Raw genomic sequence first — 17,581 nt, 5'->3', positions numbered from 1 at the left:
GCTGCTCACAGTGTCGTTTCCCCAATGTAGCATGAAGCATAAACTGGGTGACTGCTTCGCAGAACATCCCGGTTCTGCCCGCAGGAAAAAGGCCCTGACCTGGCGGTTGTCTGCCACTTTAACACATCACCCTGTTCCCTGACCAACATCTCTGTCTCAGGCTTGCAGCAGTGTTCTAGCTCCAGATGAAAGAACAACAACTCATTTTCCACTTGGAGACGTTACAGCCCTCCGGTCTTCAATATCGAGTTCCATAACTTTAGGGCCTGAACTCCCCCATGTCCTTGACCCCTACCACACAAACGACTCCTTGTTATCACCTCGTCGGCTATGACAGACTACGTATTGTTAGCCACTAACAGTCTCCATGAGCAGCTATTCGCCCTCTCACGCGGATCGTTATTCACTCCTACGTCCTTCCTATTGTTCTCTCTCTCTGAGCTGGCGGCAAACACAGCAATGTACATTGGAGACTCTGAGCCAGCTGAAAGTTGCTCAGTGTGAAGTACATTCCACATTGCTCCAAGAATTGCAAGCAGCAAAGCGTTTCCAGAACTTCTGCTTGTCATTCTGTCCCCGGGGCGATGATGTTTGTCTCATCCCCAGGAACTGGACTATCTCCACTGCTCGATAATTAAACCAATTTATTTCTACTTGCACGTTGTTCTGGGGTGGGGTGGGGCGGGGTGTAGGGTGGGGGCGGGTAGAGTCTCTCTCTCACTCTCTGAAACCGTTGGGGTGAGAGGTGTCAGTTGCATTAATGCGGGGAACATGAACAACTTTGATTGTGAACTTTCTCCAAAGGTCTGTTATCTGAGAGATGGAAAGATGCTGTGCTGGAAGGACAGAAAGAAATGGACACCGAGGACTCTTCGCCCAGGTAAATTCACATTGTTGTGCAGCCTTCTTGGTGTTCAGAAATCGTCTTCACGCAGCAATCTTACGGAAAGTCTATAGCAAAGTGGGCATCGCTTTCTTTGTTGCTACCGCGCAGCAGTTAACATCTGAGCCCCAAGTGTCCCAGATGAAGAGAATCCGAGTGAAACCTTCACTCACTGAGAGTCCTCCCCACGGCCCTGAGCTGAGGGACTGCAGGCAGTCCAACACGGAAGGGACGGTTAAAAATGAACCAGTTTTGCTCCCTCAGCCTCTCTGTCCCAGAGACAGGCAGTGGGATGGCATAAACACGTAGCACCATTCTCGAGTAGACACAAGCCGTTCAACCCATCGAATCCACGCCGTTTGCCTGTCTCTCTCTCTCTGAGGTTATTCACAATCGGTGGGATCCGTCCTAATCGTGGGGGAACTGTGTCTGAGTCGTGATGAGGTTTTTGACATGCTTGTCATTCACGTCTGAACCAGGGTAGCGAATTACTGCAGGGAATGGACGAAACCGCAAGACATTTGTTTCAACTTGACTAACTGATTGGCATCGCAGAGAACTGGTTTTGCGATCCAGTTCAGAATAAAAACCGCCGAACAACAGAATGCCACTGAGACCTCTAAAACCACGAACCTTGCATGGAGTGGATTTGCCATTCGGGTATGCAGCTGGCAGAAGAGAGCACCGATCCAAAGGAAATCAGCTCGAGGTGACATTGAATAATAGCAGAGGATGGTTTCGATGCATCAACCTCTGGGTTATGGGCCCAGCACGCTCCCGCTGCGCCACTCTGCTGCCACGCTCTCAGTCCTGTCCACAGAGCGATTCAGCTTTTCATCTGGCACGCGGCTCGCACGTTCGAGACTGATGTCAAAGACCTCCGCTGCTGTCGTGTGATATGCTGTTTCGCAGACGTACGGAGGCTGTGTAAATAGAAACGTTTTTCCTAAATTCCCACATTCTGTTGGTCGAACTGTGATTTCACACTGAATCAAAACATGTGTCGCAGCGCAGACGGAGGCCATGCGGCCCACCTTCGCTCTGCTGGTTCTATACTTCAGTCAACGTGTGTCTATTCGTTTCATTCTCTCGCATTCTCAGCGTAAATCTGCACATCTGAACGTGACCACCGAATTCCCTTTTGTGTTCATTGAATCTTCCTCTTTGTCAATGTCCGACAGGGACTTACTGACACTAACCACTCCCTGTACGAAAACGTTCTTCCTCCTGTCATTTTTACTTGTTTTCCTGGTGACCTTAAAATTCTGCCGAATCGTTGTGGACCTTTCAGGTGTGGGAACATTTTCACAACATTATTTCCTGTTTCTAGGTCCCTCATGACTTGGAAAACTTCGGTTCTCCGAGGAGAGCTGTCCCAATTTTCCAATCTACCTTCATTGCTGACATTCCCCAAACACCGCACAGCTCACGTCAACCTGTTCGACACGACATCCAACCATTTCACTTCCCTGTTTTCTGCCTTGTCCGTACTCCAGACAGCCCAACCTCGTTTCACCAAGGTGCTTTTTGAGAAAATTAATCAGGCAGTTTTGCACAAGTCAAGTTTTAGAAAAACCTCGGGCTCGTCCGGGATTTGAACCCGGGACCTCTCGCAACTCATCACAGTGAAGCACCCAAAGCGAGAATCATACGCCTAGACCAACGAGCCAGAGAGCCGGCCCGCGACCGATGCCCCACACCGCTTGAGTGACCTGAGACGTGCTCACTATGAAATACATTTGAGATTGCTCTAAGAATTGCTAGCGGCAAAGGTTTCTCGAACAGCTGCTTCTCATTCAGTCTCCCTGCTGCTGTTTGTCACGTCCCCAGGAACCGGGCTCTCTCCACTGGCAGACAATTCAAACATTTTGTTTTGAAATTTTTCTATGACACCCGAGCGGCCAGTGACAAGCATTACCCTCCTCACCATGGGATACAGAGAACAGGAGAAGACCACGCAGATCTCCACGAGTGTATCAACTCGACTGTGCACATTGGGCCAGTATATCACTGTGAAATATTTATGTCCAAGCCTTTTTTCGGAAGCAGATGAGAAGGCGAGGTGCAGAACAGAGCGCAGTTATGAGGGAAAGCTGCTAAAGACGACATTGAGTGAATAGGAGAGAGTGGGTTATGGTCCCAACACGCACCCGTTGTGCCGGGGTTACACTTCGGGTCCACTCTTCCTTCACTCGCAACACCCCACACCCACCTCCAATAGTGCCAAGTCGCTTTCGCCTGAAACTGCCGAATGTGCAACACCTGCCCATTTACCGGCTCCCTCCTGAATATCCAAGGGCTCAAACATACCTGCCAGGTAAAGCAGCACTTTTGCCACAACCTAGTCCACTGCATTCGCTGCTCACAGTGTCGTTTCCCCAATGTAGCATGAAGCATAAACTGGGTGACTGCTTCGCAGAACATCCCGGTTCTGCCCGCAGGAAAAAGGCCCTGACCTGGCGGTTGTCTGCCACTTTAACACATCACCCTGTTCCCTGACCAACATCTCTGTCTCAGGCTTGCAGCAGTGTTCTAGCTCCAGATGAAAGAACAACAACTCATTTTCCACTTGGAGACGTTACAGCCCTCCGGTCTTCAATATCGAGTTCCATAACTTTAGGGCCTGAACTCCCCCATGTCCTTGACCCCTACCACACAAACGACTCCTTGTTATCACCTCGTCGGCTATGACAGACTACGTATTGTTAGCCACTAACAGTCTCCATGAGCAGCTATTCGCCCTCTCACGCGGATCGTTATTCACTCCTACGTCCTTCCTATTGTTCTCTCTCTCTGAGCTGGCGGCAAACACAGCAATGTACATTGGAGACTCTGAGCCAGCTGAAAGTTGCTCAGTGTGAAGTACATTCCACATTGCTCCAAGAATTGCAAGCAGCAAAGCGTTTCCAGAACTTCTGCTTGTCATTCTGTCCCCGGGGCGATGATGTTTGTCTCATCCCCAGGAACTGGACTATCTCCACTGCTCGATAATTAAACCAATTTATTTCTACTTGCACGTTGTTCTGGGGTGGGGTGGGGCGGGGTGTAGGGTGGGGGCGGGTAGAGTCTCTCTCTCACTCTCTGAAACCGTTGGGGTGAGAGGTGTCAGTTGCATTAATGCGGGGAACATGAACAACTTTGATTGTGAACTTTCTCCAAAGGTCTGTTATCTGAGAGATGGAAAGATGCTGTGCTGGAAGGACAGAAAGAAATGGACACCGAGGACTCTTCGCCCAGGTAAATTCACATTGTTGTGCAGCCTTCTTGGTGTTCAGAAATCGTCTTCACGCAGCAATCTTACGGAAAGTCTATAGCAAAGTGGGCATCGCTTTCTTTGTTGCTACCGCGCAGCAGTTAACATCTGAGCCCCAAGTGTCCCAGATGAAGAGAATCCGAGTGAAACCTTCACTCACTGAGAGTCCTCCCCACGGCCCTGAGCTGAGGGACTGCAGGCAGTCCAACACGGAAGGGACGGTTAAAAATGAACCAGTTTTGCTCCCTCAGCCTCTCTGTCCCAGAGACAGGCAGTGGGATGGCATAAACACGTAGCACCATTCTCGAGTAGACACAAGCCGTTCAACCCATCGAATCCACGCCGTTTGCCTGTCTCTCTCTCTCTGAGGTTATTCACAATCGGTGGGATCCGTCCTAATCGTGGGGGAACTGTGTCTGAGTCGTGATGAGGTTTTTGACATGCTTGTCATTCACGTCTGAACCAGGGTAGCGAATTACTGCAGGGAATGGACGAAACCGCAAGACATTTGTTTCAACTTGACTAACTGATTGGCATCGCAGAGAACTGGTTTTGCGATCCAGTTCAGAATAAAAACCGCCGAACAACAGAATGCCACTGAGACCTCTAAAACCACGAACCTTGCATGGAGTGGATTTGCCATTCGGGTATGCAGCTGGCAGAAGAGAGCACCGATCCAAAGGAAATCAGCTCGAGGTGACATTGAATAATAGCAGAGGATGGTTTCGATGCATCAACCTCTGGGTTATGGGCCCAGCACGCTCCCGCTGCGCCACTCTGCTGCCACGCTCTGAGTCCTGTCCACAGAGCGATTCAGCTTTTCATCTGGCACGCGGCTCGCACGTTCGAGACTGATGTCAAAGACCTCCGCTGCTGTCGTGTGATATGCTGTTTCGCAGACGTACGGAGGCTGTGTAAATAGAAACGTTTTTCCTAAATTCCCACATTCTGTTGGTCGAACTGTGATTTCACACTGAATCAAAACATGTGTCGCAGCGCAGACGGAGGCCATGCGGCCCACCTTCGCTCTGCTGGTTCTATACTTCAGTCAACGTGTGTCTATTCGTTTCATTCTCTCGCATTCTCAGCGTAAATCTGCACATCTGAACGTGACCACCGAATTCCCTTTTGTGTTCATTGAATCTTCCTCTTTGTCAATGTCCGACAGGGACTTACTGACACTAACCACTCCCTGTACGAAAACGTTCTTCCTCCTGTCATTTTTACTTGTTTTCCTGGTGACCTTAAAATTCTGCCGAATCGTTGTGGACCTTTCAGGTGTGGGAACATTTTCACAACATTATTTCCTGTTTCTAGGTCCCTCATGACTTGGAAAACTTCGGTTCTCCGAGGAGAGCTGTCCCAATTTTCCAATCTACCTTCATTGCTGACATTCCCCAAACACCGCACAGCTCACGTCAACCTGTTCGACACGACATCCAACCATTTCACTTCCCTGTTTTCTGCCTTGTCCGTACTCCAGACAGCCCAACCTCGTTTCACCAAGGTGCTTTTTGAGAAAATTAATCAGGCAGTTTTGCACAAGTCAAGTTTTAGAAAAACCTCGGGCTCGTCCGGGATTTGAACCCGGGACCTCTCGCAACTCATCACAGTAAGGCACCCAAAGCGAGAATCATACGCCTAGACCAACGAGCCAGAGAGCCGGCCCGCGACCGATGCCCCACACCGCTTGAGTGACCTGAGACGTGCTCACTATGAAATACATTTGAGATTGCTCTAAGAATTGCTAGCGGCAAAGAGTTTCCCGAACAGCTGCTTCTCATTCAGTCTCCCTGCTGCTGTTTGTCACGTCCCCAGGAACCGGGCTCTCTCCACTGGCAGACAATTCAAACATTTTGTTTTGAAATTTTTCTATGACACCCGAGCGGCCAGTGACAAGCATTACCCTCCTCACCATGGGATACAGAGAACAGGAGAAGACCACGCAGATCTCCACGAGTGTATCAACTCGACTGTGCACATTGGGCCAGTATATCACTGTGAAATATTTATGTCCAAGCCTTTTTTCGGAAGCAGATGAGAAGGCGAGGTGCAGAACAGAGCGCAGTTATGAGGGAAAGCTGCTAAAGACGACATTGAGTGAATAGGAGAGAGTGGGTTATGGTCCCAACACGCACCCGTTGTGCCAGGGGTTACACTTCGGGTCCACTCTTCCTTCACTCGCAACACCCCACACCCACCTCCCATAGTGCCAAGTCGCTTTCGCCTGAAACTGCCGAATGTGCAACACCTGCCCATTTACCGGCTCCCTCCTGAATATCCAAGGGCTCAAACATACCTGCCAGGTAAAGCAGCACTTTTGCCACAACCTAGTCCACTGCATTCGCTGCTCACAGTGTCGTTTCCCCAATGTAGCATGAAGCATAAACTGGGTGACTGCTTCGCAGAACATCCCGGTTCTGCCCGCAGGAAAAAGGCCCTGACCTGGCGGTTGTCTGCCACTTTAACACATCACCCTGTTCCCTGACCAACATCTCTGTCTCAGGCTTGCAGCAGTGTTCTAGCTCCAGATGAAAGAACAACAACTCATTTTCCACTTGGAGACGTTACAGCCCTCCGGTCTTCAATATCGAGTTCCATAACTTTAGGGCCTGAACTCCCCCATGTCCTTGACCCCTACCACACAAACGACTCCTTGTTATCACCTCGTCGGCTATGACAGACTACGTATTGTTAGCCACTAACAGTCTCCATGAGCAGCTATTCGCCCTCTCACGCGGATCGTTATTCACTCCTACGTCCTTCCTATTGTTCTCTCTCTCTGAGCTGGCGGCAAACACAGCAATGTACATTGGAGACTCTGAGCCAGCTGAAAGTTGCTCAGTGTGAAGTACATTCCACATTGCTCCAAGAATTGCAAGCAGCAAAGCGTTTCCAGAACTTCTGCTTGTCATTCTGTCCCCGGGGCGATGATGTTTGTCTCATCCCCAGGAACTGGACTATCTCCACTGCTCGATAATTAAACCAATTTATTTCTACTTGCACGTTGTTCTGGGGTGGGGTGGGGCGTGGTGTAGGGTGGGGGCGGGTAGAGTCTCTCTCTCACTCTCTGAAACCGTTGGGGTGAGAGGTGTCAGTTGCATTAATGCGGGGAACATGAACAACTTTGATTGTGAACTTTCTCCAAAGGTCTGTTATCTGAGAGATGGAAAGATGCTGTGCTGGAAGGACAGAAAGAAATGGACACCGAGGACTCTTCGCCCAGGTAAATTCACATTGTTGTGCAGCCTTCTTGGTGTTCAGAAATCGTCTTCACGCAGCAATCTTACGGAAAGTCTATAGCAAAGTGGGCATCGCTTTCTTTGTTGCTACCGCGCAGCAGTTAACATCTGAGCCCCAAGTGTCCCAGATGAAGAGAATCCGAGTGAAACCTTCACTCACTGAGAGTCCTCCCCACGGCCCTGAGCTGAGGGACTGCAGGCAGTCCAACACGGAAGGGACGGTTAAAAATGAACCAGTTTTGCTCCCTCAGCCTCTCTGTCCCAGAGACAGGCAGTGGGATGGCATAAACACGTAGCACCATTCTCGAGTAGACACAAGCCGTTCAACCCATCGAATCCACGCCGTTTGCCTGTCTCTCTCTCTCTCTGAGGTTATTCACAATCGGTGGGATCCGTCCTAATCGTGGGGGAACTGTGTCTGAGTCGTGATGAGGTTTTTGACATGCTTGTCATTCACGTCTGAACCAGGGTAGCGAATTACTGCAGGGAATGGACGAAACCGCAAGACATTTGTTTCAACTTGACTAACTGATTGGCATCGCAGAGAACTGGTTTTGCGATCCAGTTCAGAATAAAAACCGCCGAACAACAGAATGCCACTGAGACCTCTAAAACCACGCACCTTGCATGGAGTGGATTTGCCATTCGGGTATGCAGCTGGCAGAAGAGAGCACCGATCCAAAGGAAATCAGCTCGAGGTGACATTGAATAATAGCAGAGGATGGTTTCGATGCATCGACCTCTGGGTTATGGGCCCAGCACGCTCCCGCTGCGCCACTCTGCTGCCACGCTCTGGGCCCTGTCCACAGAGCGATTCAGCTTTTCATCTGGCACGCGGCTCGCACGTTCGAGACTGATGTCAAAGACCTCCGCTGCTGTCGTGTGATATGCTGTTTCGCAGACGTACGGAGGCTGTGTAAATAGAAACGTTTTTCCTAAATTCCCACATTCTGTTGGTCGAACTGTGATTTCACACTGAATCAAAACATGTGTCGCAGCGCAGACGGAGGCCATGCGGCCCACCTTCGCTCTGCTGGTTCTATACTTCAGTCAACGTGTGTCTATTCGTTTCATTCTCTCGCATTCTCAGCGTAAATCTGCACATCTGAACGTGACCACCGAATTCCCTTTTGTGTTCATTGAATCTTTCTCTTTGTCAATGTCCGACAGGGACTTACTGACACTAACCACTCCCTGTACGAAAACGTTCTTCCTCCTGTCATTTTTACTTGTTTTCCTGGTGACCTTAAAATTCTGCCGAATCGTTGTGGACCTTTCAGGTGTGGGAACATTTTCACAACATTATTTCCTGTTTCTAGGTCCCTCATGACTTGGAAAACTTCGGTTCTCCGAGGAGAGCTGTCCCAATTTTCCAATCTACCTTCATTGCTGACATTCCCCAAACACCGCACAGCTCACGTCAACCTGTTCGACACGACATCCAACCATTTCACTTCCCTGTTTTCTGCCTTGTCCGTACTCCAGACAGCCCAACCTCGTTTCACCAAGGTGCTTTTTGAGAAAATTAATCAGGCAGTTTTGCACAAGTCAAGTTTTAGAAAAACCTCGGGCTCGTCCGGGATTTGAACCCGGGACCTCTCGCAACTCATCACAGTAAGGCACCCAAAGCGAGAATCATACGCCTAGACCAACGAGCCAGAGAGCCGGCCCGCGACCGATGCCCCACACCGCTTGAGTGACCTGAGACGTGCTCACTATGAAATACATTTGAGATTGCTCTAAGAATTGCTAGCGGCAAAGAGTTTCTCGAACAGCTGCTTCTCATTCAGTCTCCCTGCTGCTGTTTGTCACGTCCCCAGGAACCGGGCTCTCTCCACTGGCAGACAATTCAAACATTTTGTTTTGAAATTTTTCTATGACACCCGAGCGGCCAGTGACAAGCATTACCCTCCTCACCATGGGATACAGAGAACAGGAGAAGACCACGCAGATCTCCACGAGTGTATCAACTCGACTGTGCACATTGGGCCAGTATATCACTGTGAAATATTTATGTCCAAGCCTTTTTTCGGAAGCAGATGAGAAGGCGAGGTGCAGAACAGAGCGCAGTTATGAGGGAAAGCTGCTAAAGACGACATTGAGTGAATAGGAGAGAGTGGGTTATGGTCCCAACACGCACCCGTTGTGCCAGGGGTTACACTTCGGGTCCACTCTTCCTTCACTCGCAACACCCCACACCCACCTCCCATAGTGCCAAGTCGCTTTCGCCTGAAACTGCCGAATGTGCAACACCTGCCCATTTACCGGCTCCCTCCTGAATATCCAAGGGCTCAAACATACCTGCCAGGTAAAGCAGCACTTTTGCCACAACCTAGTCCACTGCATTCGCTGCTCACAGTGTCGTTTCCCCAATGTAGCATGAAGCATAAACTGGGTGACTGCTTCGCAGAACATCCCGGTTCTGCCCGCAGGAAAAAGGCCCTGACCTGGCGGTTGTCTGCCACTTTAACACATCACCCTGTTCCCTGACCAACATCTCTGTCTCAGGCTTGCAGCAGTGTTCTAGCTCCAGATGAAAGAACAACAACTCATTTTCCACTTGGAGACGTTACAGCCCTCCGGTCTTCAATATCGAGTTCCATAACTTTAGGGCCTGAACTCCCCCATGTCCTTGACCCCTACCACACAAACGACTCCTTGTTATCACCTCGTCGGCTATGACAGACTACGTATTGTTAGCCACTAACAGTCTCCATGAGCAGCTATTCGCCCTCTCACGCGGATCGTTATTCACTCCTACGTCCTTCCTATTGTTCTCTCTCTCTGAGCTGGCGGCAAACACAGCAATGTACATTGGAGACTCTGAGCCAGCTGAAAGTTGCTCAGTGTGAAGTACATTCCACATTGCTCCAAGAATTGCAAGCAGCAAAGCGTTTCCAGAACTTCTGCTTGTCATTCTGTCCCCGGGGCGATGATGTTTGTCTCATCCCCAGGAACTGGACTATCTCCACTGCTCGATAATTAAACCAATTTATTTCTACTTGCACGTTGTTCTGGGGTGGGGTGGGGCGGGGTGTAGGGTGGGGGCGGGTAGAGTCTCTCTCTCACTCTCTGAAACCGTTGGGGTGAGAGGTGTCAGTTGCATTAATGCGGGGAACATGAACAACTTTGATTGTGAACTTTCTCCAAAGGTCTGTTATCTGAGAGATGGAAAGATGCTGTGCTGGAAGGACAGAAAGAAATGGACACCGAGGACTCTTCGCCCAGGTAAATTCACATTGTTGTGCAGCCTTCTTGGTGTTCAGAAATCGTCTTCACGCAGCAATCTTACGGAAAGTCTATAGCAAAGTGGGCATCGCTTTCTTTGTTGCTACCGCGCAGCAGTTAACATCTGAGCCCCAAGTGTCCCAGATGAAGAGAATCCGAGTGAAACCTTCACTCACTGAGAGTCCTCCCCACGGCCCTGAGCTGAGGGACTGCAGGCAGTCCAACACGGAAGGGACGGTTAAAAATGAACCAGTTTTGCTCCCTCAGCCTCTCTGTCCCAGAGACAGGCAGTGGGATGGCATAAACACGTAGCACCATTCTCGAGTAGACACAAGCCGTTCAACCCATCGAATCCACGCCGTTTGCCTGTCTCTCTCTCTCTGAGGTTATTCACAATCGGTGGGATCCGTCCTAATCGTGGGGGAACTGTGTCTGAGTCGTGATGAGGTTTTTGACATGCTTGTCATTCACGTCTGAACCAGGGTAGCGAATTACTGCAGGGAATGGACGAAACCGCAAGACATTTGTTTCAACTTGACTAACTGATTGGCATCGCAGAGAACTGGTTTTGCGATCCAGTTCAGAATAAAAACCGCCGAACAACAGAATGCCACTGAGACCTCTAAAACCACGAACCTTGCATGGAGTGGATTTGCCATTCGGGTATGCAGCTGGCAGAAGAGAGCACCGATCCAAAGGAAATCAGCTCGAGGTGACATTGAATAATAGCAGAGGATGGTTTCGATCCATCGACCTCTGGGTTATGGGCCCAGCACGCTCCCGCTGCGCCACTCTGCTGCCACGCTCTGAGCCCTGTCCACAGAGCGATTCAGCTTTTCATCTGGCACGCGGCTCGCACGTTCGAGACTGATGTCAAAGACCTCCGCTGCTGTCGTGTGATATGCTGTTTCGCAGACGTACGGAGGCTGTGTAAATAGAAACGTTTTTACTAAATTCCCACATTCTGTTGGTCGAACTGTGATTTCACACTGAATCAAAACATGTGTCGCAGCGCAGACGGAGGCCATGCGGCCCACCTTCGCTCTGCTGGTTCTATACTTCAGTCAACGTGTGTCTATTCGTTTCATTCTCTCGCATTCTCAGCGTAAATCTGCACATCTGAACGTGACCACCGAATTCCCTTTTGTGTTCATTGAATCTTCCTCTTTGTCAATGTCCGACAGGGACTTACTGACACTAACCACTCCCTGTACGAAAACGTTCTTCCTCCTGTCATTTTTACTTGTTTTCCTGGTGACCTTAAAATTCTGCCGAATCGTTGTGGACCTTTCAGGTGTGGGAACATTTTCACAACATTATTTCCTGTTTCTAGGTCCCTCATGACTTGGAAAACTTCGGTTCTCCGAGGAGAGCTGTCCCAATTTTCCAATCTACCTTCATTGCTGACATTCCCCAAACACCGCACAGCTCACGTCAACCTGTTCGACACGACATCCAACCATTTCACTTCCCTGTTTTCTGCCTTGTCCGTACTCCAGACAGGCCAACCTCGTTTCACCAAGGTGCTTTTTGAGAAAATTAATCAGGCAGTTTTGCACAAGTCAAGTTTTAGAAAAACCTCGGGCTCGTCCGGGATTTGAACCCGGGACCTCTCGCAACTCATCACAGTAAGGCACCCAAAGCGAGAATCATACGCCTAGACCAACGAGCCAGAGAGCCGGCCCGCGATAGATGCCCCACACCGCTTGAGTGACCTGAGACGTGCTCACTATGAAATACATTTGAGATTGCTCTAAGAATTGCTAGCGGCAAAGGGTTTCTCGAACAGCTGCTTCTCATTCAGTCTCCCTGCTGCTGTTTGTCACGTCCCCAGGAACCGGGCTCTCTCCACTGGCAGACAATTCAAACATTTTGTTTTGAAATTTTTCTATGACACCCGAGCGGCCAGTGACAAGCATTACCCTCCTCACCATGGGATACAGAGAACAGGAGAAGACCACGCAGATCTCCACGAGTGTATCAACTCGACTGTGCACATTGGGCCAGTATATCACTGTGAAATATTTATGTCCAAGCCTTTTTTCGGAAGCAGATGAGAAGGCGAGGTGCAGAACAGAGCGCAGTTATAAGGGAAAGCTGCTAAAGACGACATTGAGTGAATAGGAGAGAGTGGGTTATGGTCCCAACACGCACCCGTTGTGCCAGGGGTTACACTTCGGGTCCACTCTTCCTTCACTCGCAACACCCCACACCCACCTCCCATAGTGCCAAGTCGCTTTCGCCTGAAACTGCCGAATGTGCAACACCTGCCCATTTACCGGCTCCCTCCTGAATATCCAAGGGCTCAAACATACCTGCCAGGTAAAGCAGCACTTTTGCCACAACCTAGTCCACTGCATTCGCTGCTCACAGTGTCGTTTCCCCAATGTAGCATGAAGCATAAACTGGGTGACTGCTTCGCAGAACATCCCGGTTCTGCCCGCAGGAAAAAGGCCCTGACCTGGCGGTTGTCTGCCACTTTAACACATCACCCTGTTCCCTGACCAACATCTCTGTCTCAGGCTTGCAGCAGTGTTCTAGCTCCAGATGAAAGAACAACAACTCATTTTCCACTTGGAGACCTTACAGCCCTCCGGTCTTCAATATCGAGTTCCATAACTTTAGGGCCTGAACTCCCCCATGTCCTTGACCCCTACCACACAAACGACTCCTTGTTATCACCTCGTCGGCTATGACAGACTACGTATTGTTAGCCACTAACAGTCTCCATGAGCAGCTATTCGCCCTCTCACGCGGATCGTTATTCACTCCTACGTCCTTCCTATTGTTCTCTCTCTCTGAGCTGGCGGCAAACACAGCAATGTACATTGGAGACTCTGAGCCAGCTGAAAGTTGCTCAGTGTGAAGTACATTCCACATTGCTCCAAGAATTGCAAGCAGCAAAGCGTTTCCAGAACTTCTGCTTGTCATTCTGTCCCCGGGGCGATGATGTTTGTCTCATCCCCAGGAACTGGACTATCTCCACTGCTCGATAATTAAACCAATTTATTTCTACTTGCACGTTGTTCTGGGGTGGGGTGGGGCGGGGTGTAGGGTGGGGGCGGGTAGAGTCTCTCTCTCACTCTCTGAAACCGTTGGGGTGAGAGGTGTCAGTTGCATTAATGCGGGGAACATGAACAACTTTGATTGTGAACTTTCTCCAAAGGTCTGTTATCTGAGAGATGGAAAGATGCTGTGCTGGAAGGACAGAAAGAAATGGACACCGAGGACTCTTCGCCCAGGTAAATTCACATTGTTGTGCAGCCTTCTTGGTGTTCAGAAATCGTCTTCACGCAGCAATCTTACGGAAAGTCTATAGCAAAGTGGGCATCGCTTTCTTTGTTGCTACCGCGCAGCAGTTAACATCTGAGCCCCAAGTGTCCCAGATGAAGAGAATCCGAGTGAAACCTTCACTCACTGAGAGTCCTCCCCACGGCCCTGAGCTGAGGGACTGCAGGCAGTCCAACACGGAAGGGACGGTTAAAAATGAACCAGTTTTGCTCCCTCAGCCTCTCTGTCCCAGAGACAGGCAGTGGGATGGCATAAACACGTAGCACCATTCTCGAGTAGACACAAGCCGTTCAACCCATCGAATCCACGCCGTTTGCCTGTCTCTCTCTCTCTGAGGTTATTCACAATCGGTGGGATCCGTCCTAATCGTGGGGGAACTGTGTCTGAGTCGTGATGAGGTTTTTGACATGCTTGTCATTCACGTCTGAACCAGGGTAGCGAATTACTGCAGGGAATGGACGAAACCGCAAGACATTTGTTTCAACTTGACTAACTGATTGGCATCGCAGAGAACTGGTTTTGCGATCCAGTTCAGAATAAAAACCGCCGAACAACAGAATGCCACTGAGACCTCTAAAACCACGAACCTTGCATGGAGTGGATTTGCCATTCGGGTATGCAGCTGGCAGAAGAGAGCACCGATCCAAAGGAAATCAGCTCGAGGTGACATTGAATAATAGCAGAGGATGGTTTCGATGCATCAACCTCTGGGTTATGGGCCCAGCACGCTCCCGCTGCGCCACTCTGCTGCCACGCTCTGGCCCTGTCCACAGAGCGATTCAGCTTTTCATCTGGCACGCGGCTCGCACGTTCGAGACTGATGTCAAAGACCTCCGCTGCTGTCGTGTGATATGCTGTTTCGCAGACGTACGGAGGCTGTGTAAATAGAAACGTTTTTCCTAAATTCCCACATTCTGTTGGTCGAACTGTGATTTCACACTGAATCAAAACATGTGTCGCAGCGCAGACGGAGGCCATGCGGCCCACCTTCGCTCTGCTGGTTCTATACTTCAGTCAACGTGTGTCTATTCGTTTCATTCTCTCGCATTCTCAGCGTAAATCTGCACATCTGAACGTGACCACCGAATTCCCTTTTGTGTTCATTGAATCTTCCTCTTTGTCAATGTCCGACAGGGACTTACTGACACTAACCACTCCCTGTACGAAAACGTTCTTCCTCCTGTCATTTTTACTTGTTTTCCTGGTGACCTTAAAATTCTGCCGAATCGTTGTGGACCTTTCAGGTGTGGGAACATTTTCACAACATTATTTCCTGTTTCTAGGTCCCTCATGACTTGGAAAACTTCGGTTCTCCGAGGAGAGCTGTCCCAATTTTCCAATCTACCTTCATTGCTGACATTCCCCAAACACCGCACAGCTCACGTCAACCTGTTCGACACGACATCCAACCATTTCACTTCCCTGTTTTCTGCCTTGTCCGTACTCCAGACAGCCCAACCTCGTTTCACCAAGGTGCTTTTTGAGAAAATTAATCAGGCAGTTTTGCACAAGTCAAGTTTTAGAAAAACCTCGGGCTCGTCCGGGATTTGAACACGGGACCTCTCGCAACTCATCACAGTACAGCACCCAAAGCGAGAATCATACGCCTAGACCAACGAGCCAGAGAGCCGGCCCGCGACCGATGCCCCACACCGCTTGAGTGACCTGAGACGTGCTCACTATGAAATACATTTGAGATTGCTCTAAGAATTGCTAGCGGCAAAGGGTTTCTCGAACAGCTGCTTCTCATTCAGTCTCCCTGCTGCTGTTTGTCACGTCCCCAGGAACCGGGCTCTCTCCACTGGCAGACAATTCAAACATTTTGTTTTGAAATTTTTCTATGACACCCGAGCGGCCAGTGACAAGCATTACCCTCCTCACCATGGGATACAGAGAACAGGAGAAGACCACGCAGATCTCCACGAGTGTATCAACTCGACTGTGCACATTGGGCCAGTATATCACTGTGAAATATTTATGTCCAAGCCTTTTTTCGGAAGCAGATGAGAAGGCGAGGTGCAGAACAGAGCGCAGTTATGAGGGAAAGCTGCTAAAGACGACATTGAGTGAATAGGAGAGAGTGGGTTATGGTCCCAACACGCACCCGTTGTGCCAGGGGTTACACTTCGGGTCCACTCTTCCTTCACTCGCAACACCCCACACCCACCTCCCATAGTGCCAAGTCGCTTTCGCCTGAAACTGCCGAATGTGCAACACCTGCCCATTTACCGGCTCCCTCCTGAATATCCAAGGGCTCAAACATACCTGCCAGGTAAAGCAGCACTTTTGCCACAACCTAGTCCACTGCATTCGCTGCTCACAGTGTCGTTTCCCCAATGTAGCATGAAGCATAAACTGGGTGACTGCTTCGCAGAACATCCCGGTTCTGCCCGCAGGAAAAAGGCCCTGACCTGGCGGTTGTCTGCCACTTTAACACATCACCCTGTTCCCTGACCAACATCTCTGTCTCAGGCTTGCAGCAGTGTTCTAGCTCCAGATGAAAGAACAACAACTCATTTTCCACTTGGAGACGTTACAGCCCTCCGGTCTTCAATATCGAGTTCCATAACTTTAGGGCCTGAACTCCCCCATGTCCTTGACCCCTACCACACAAACGACTCCTTGTTATCACCTCGTCGGCTATGACAGACTACGTATTGTTAGCCACTAACAGTCTCCATGAGCAGCTATTCGCCCTCTCACGCGGATCGTTATTCACTCCTACGTCCTTCCTATTGTTCTCTCTCTCTGAGCTGGCGGCAAACACAGCAATGTACATTGGAGACTCTGAGCCAGCTGAAAGTTGCTCAGTGTGAAGTACATTCCACATTGCTCCAAGAATTGCAAGCAGCAAAGCGTTTCCAGAACTTCTGCTTGTCATTCTGTCCCCGGGGCGATGATGTTTGTCTCATCCCCAGGAACTGGACTATCTCCACTGCTCGATAATTAAACCAATTTATTTCTACTTGCACGTTGTTCTGGGGTGGGGTGGGGCGGGGTGTAGGGTGGGGGCGGGTAGAGTCTCTCTCTCACTCTCTGAAACCCTTGGGGTGAGAGGTGTCAGTTGCATTAATGCGGGGAACATGAACAACTTTGATTGTGAACTTTCTCCAAAGGTCTGTTATCTGAGAGATGGAAAGATGCTGTGCTGGAAGGACAGAAAGAAATGGACACCGAGGACTCTTCGCCCAGGTAAATTCACATTGTTGTGCAGCCTTCTTGGTGTTCAGAAATCGTCTTCACGCAGCAATCTTACGGAAAGTCTATAGCAAAGTGGGCATCGCTTTCTTTGTTGCTACCGCGCAGCAGTTAACATCTGAGCCCCAAGTGTCCCAGATGAAGAGAATCCGAGTGAAACCTTCACTCACTGAGAGTCCTCCCCACGGCCCTGAGCTGAGGGACTGCAGGCAGTCCAACACGGAAGGGACGGTTAAAAATGAACCAGTTTTGCTCCCTCAGCCTCTCTGTCCCAGAGACAGGCAGTGGGATGGCATAAACACGTAGCACCATTCTCGAGTAGACACAAGCCGTTCAACCCATCGAATCCACGCCGTTTGCCTGTCTCTCTCTCTCTGAGGTTATTCACAATCGGTGGGATCCGTCCTAATCGTGGGGGAACTGTGTCTGAGTCGTGATGAGGTTTTTGACATGCTTGTCATTCACGTCTGAACCAGGGTAGCGAAT

General features: G+C 49.9%; 1 non-coding gene across 1 annotated transcript; it reads right to left on the bottom strand.

Annotated features, from left to right (window-relative positions):
- Window positions 1-11,332: 11,332 nt before the first annotated feature.
- On the bottom strand, window positions 11,333-11,404 carry trnam-cau (transfer RNA methionine (anticodon CAU)). Its single transcript has one exon. It is a non-coding gene; the product is annotated as a tRNA-Met (tRNA).
- Window positions 11,405-17,581: the final 6,177 nt, after the last annotated feature.

This window comes from Hemiscyllium ocellatum, assembly GCF_020745735.1.
Source record: "Hemiscyllium ocellatum isolate sHemOce1 chromosome 27 unlocalized genomic scaffold, sHemOce1.pat.X.cur. SUPER_27_unloc_5, whole genome shotgun sequence".
Taxonomy (NCBI): domain Eukaryota; kingdom Metazoa; phylum Chordata; class Chondrichthyes; order Orectolobiformes; family Hemiscylliidae; genus Hemiscyllium; species Hemiscyllium ocellatum.
The sequence above is the reverse complement of the archived record's forward strand: the minus strand, read 5'-3'. Positions and strand labels throughout refer to the sequence as shown.